Source organism: Bison bison, unplaced genomic scaffold, assembly GCF_000754665.1.
Source record: "Bison bison bison isolate TAMUID 2011002044 unplaced genomic scaffold, Bison_UMD1.0 scf7180017864053, whole genome shotgun sequence".
Lineage (NCBI taxonomy): Eukaryota > Metazoa > Chordata > Mammalia > Artiodactyla > Bovidae > Bison > Bison bison.
The window spans coordinates 1,990,112-1,993,819 of NW_011494625.1; the positions used below are offsets into that span (position 1 = coordinate 1,990,112).

The following is a 3,708-nucleotide window of genomic DNA, read 5'->3' on the forward strand; positions in this document are numbered from 1 at the left end:
CTCTCCCAGCCTGCAGCCACAGTTGTCCAGATATTCCAGACCTCTTGCTTACTTCTCACTGTCATTTATTTTCCCAGCTTGTCTGACATAAGAGGCACCTGGTGTGCTTGCTCACCTGCAGATTCCTGGGTCCCTCCCCTAGTTCCTCTGATGCCAGCCCATCCACCATGGCCCTGGGAGCCTGGTTTGCACAAGGTCCTGAGGGAGTCTTATCTCAGCCACGTCTGGGAAGTTTTTCACAGCAGGCAGCTGGAATACAGATGAAACAAGCTGTCCAAGGCCACCCACTCTGACTCCCGGCTCCCAGCGTCTGGGTCCCATGCCCAGGCCCCACCGCTCCGCACCCGCCCTCGAGGATGCGGCCTGTGGCTGGCACCGAGCGCTTCTGCCACGTGTGTGCTGAGCACTCACCATGGGTGGGACTTGGTCCCACCTGCCAGAAACGGGAGGGGATTGAAGGTCAACAAGAGAATGGAGGAGGAAATAGATAGGCCTAGATAAATTCACGGGTGTGGGAGCGGGCAGTAAGTCCACATCACCACCTTCCGAGGCACCCTCATCCCGTGTGACCCGTGTGTGGTGCCCCACACGGAATGCCAGAGCAGCCCACACTGAGGCCGTGGGCTCAAAAGAGGAGGGTGCCCAAAAAGATCTCTGGGGCACAAGAGCAAAGTAACAGGATTCTAAAACTTTCTATTTTTATATTTTAATATATTCCTTGGAAGAAAAGCTATGGCCATCCTAGACAGCATATTAAAAAGCAGAGACATTACTTTGCCAACAAAGGTCCGTCTAGCCAAAGCTTTGGTTTTTCTAGTAGTCATGTATAGATGTGAGAGTCGGACTATAATGAAAGTTGAGTGCTGAAGAATTGATAGTTTTGAACTGTGGTGTTGGAAAAGACTCTTGAGAGTCCCTTGGACTGCAAGGAGATCCAACCAGTCCATCCTAAAGGAAATCAGTCCTGAACGTTCATTGGAAGGACTGATGCTCAAGCTGAAACTCCAATACTTTGGCCACATGATGCGAAGAACTGACTCATTGGAAAAGACCCTGATGCTGGGAAAGATTGAGGGCAGGAGAAGGGGCCAACAGAGGATGAAATGGTGGGACGGCATCACCGACTCAATGGTCATGACTTTGAGTAAACTCCAGGAGTTGGTGATGGACAGGGAAGCCTAGCGTGCTGCAGTTCACAGGGTTGGACAAAGAGTCGGACACAACTGAGCAACTGAACTGAACTGAATATGCCTGGTACACATGCATGCAAATACATGTGTATATATAAATATAAAAATATACATAACACACACATTTCTCAGACAGCAAGCCTATTTGCGACATGTGCTTAAAAACCTTTCAACTCTAAGGTTGAAAGTCCAAGAATGCAGCCCTCTGCCCACGCCCACCTGCTCACCTGCGGTTGACGTGCCGGCTGCTGAGAGGATTCTCTCTCCCCAACCTGTTTATGTCAGTAATGCTTATAATTATTTGCTGTATAAGCCAGTGAATTTTTTTTTTAATAGTCTCTATGAAAACGAACTTGGGCAGACTTGCAGATAATTCAGATTGGGTAGGTTTTGTAGTTATTTGTTTTTCTGTCAAATGTAGGGTGAACAAGACCTGTGTGAACAGGCGAGAGGATTGATCATGAGAACCTAGGTGCTGGTTGGGTTTGGTTTGCAGAAACCTCAGTTCTTGCTCTACCTTAAATCGTCTAAAGCCAGAAAGCAGAGATGTTGTATCACAGCACCTCACACCGTGAGAAGGACATCGGTCTTCACTCGGTGGAACTAGACCTTGGCCCCCAGAAAAGATGGGTGAGGGAACAAGCCGTGGGCTCTCGTTCCACAGTAGGTACGTTCTATAAGGGTTCCAGGAACGCAGAGTTAGCAGGCACTGGACCATTGTTCCTGGAGGAAACGTGGGGTTTGTTTCCTGCAAGCCTCTGCTCACATTTTCATGTAGTAATCAGTACATAAACTTGTTTTATTAAGTGTATTTCTGTTTAATGTATACCATTGACACATGACCACTGAACTCAAACAGCTGATGGCACTGTAGCTCATCTCACACACGTATTTTTCTCCACAAAGCCCGTCATGGGCTTCTAGCTGTTGGGGACACTGAGCGGCGCTCAGCTCTGCTCTTGGTGACCATTTTAAACAGAATCATCAGCAAGAGGCCCTGAAGCGCTAGAGAAGTGGCGGGAAACAGATGACGAGAAGGACACTCGCTTCCAGTCAGAGCTGAGCATCTCCTTGACCAAGCCCAGCGGGGAACATGTGTGTCGAGCGGCTGACTCCTCCCACCCTGTCCCAGAACATGCCACAAAAAATGTGGGTTTGCAGATTTTAGCAAGGAGGCAAATTCACAAACACGGAATCTGCAAATAATAAGGGTCCACTGAATGGGTTGAGTAAAATAATGTGCGTGACTTTTTTTAAATGAAGTTCCCACCCCACCCCCTTTACCTGACTTTGCTCGAGGAGCCTGCCTCCAGCAGATGGAGCGCGCCCTGCTGTCTTCCGTCGCTGAGTGGGGACAGGGCCTCGACTTCCAGTGTGATGGGGCCATCACACACTCCCTGGGTTGCTAGCAGGCTGTGAGCTTAGATGTTGCGAGGTCCTGGTGCTGGTAAAGATTAATTGTAAATACTCTGCAAATATTCTACACAAAATATATGTCGTTAGTGGTAATGGTTAACTAGGAGGAGGGAGCCATCGTAGACCTCAGGTGAGATGCCCAAGGGCCCGCCGCAGACAGCTCCCTGTCTTCCTTACCTCTCACCTCACCTACCAGAGAAGGCACAGACCAGCTTCCAGGCGGTACCTTCACCTGCTCCGGGCCTAGACAGGACAGAGAGGAAAGTTGACGATGTGGGGTCGGGGGAGGGGGGCAGTGGGGCGGGAGAATCTGAACAGTGGCAGGAAGCAGGGTCCGGGGACACGGAAGCTGCGCTGTGCAGGCCACAGCTGCGAGATCTTTCCACACCTAAAGGCATTGGGCTCCCTGCAGCCATCACTGCCCCTAAGCCTTTATCACCGTTGGTGAGCTTAAGCAGCAGCCCCTCAAGAGGGGGTTGTGTTCCAAGTGGCTCACAGGCACCCACTGTGCTAAATTTAACAGAATGATAACACTGAATTTCAACAGTGAGAGGGTAGGCGTGTCAAGAGGGTGGGGGGGTAGAGACACGGGACCACGATGGCTGGGCCATCACGGCCCGACACAGGAGTGGAGCTGCACAGACTTGGTGCTGCCTTGGTGCCACCTGTGAAGCTCAGCCGCCTCACAGGTGAGGTGTCATCTTTGGTTTGCAGAGAATTTCAAAGCCAAAAGAGTTTCCCCTCAGGTGTGTGCAGTGTCAGCTCGGGCAGGTTGCTGTGCCCCTCTGCGCCCCAGGTTCCTTCTCGAAAGGCAGGGAAAAGACCTGCCTGGGATTTCTGTGGGAGCACGTGCGGATGTGAATGTGGTTGGAAAGAGGTGCTGTCCAGGGGGACCGCCTGTGATCCTGGGAGCACCCCAGGTCTACACTGCCTGACATGGCTGGGCCTGTGAGACGGACCCCTGTGACTGGGGATGTTTCAGTTCCATTTAAATAAGGCTCTCATGGCGTCTGTATGCAGTGCAGGTCCGGAGGGTATGGGTGATGTCCTCATGGTGATTGGGCTCAGTGAAGACCTAGGAGCCTGATCTGAAACGTGGCGG

The 3,708-nt window shown here is 51.3% G+C and overlaps 1 protein-coding gene across 1 annotated transcript in view; it reads left to right on the plus strand.

Moving 5' to 3' along the window:
* The window catches only part of RREB1 (ras responsive element binding protein 1), a 113,427-nt gene that overhangs the window by 83,144 nt on the left and 26,575 nt on the right, over positions 1-3,708 (plus strand). The window lies entirely within an intron of this gene.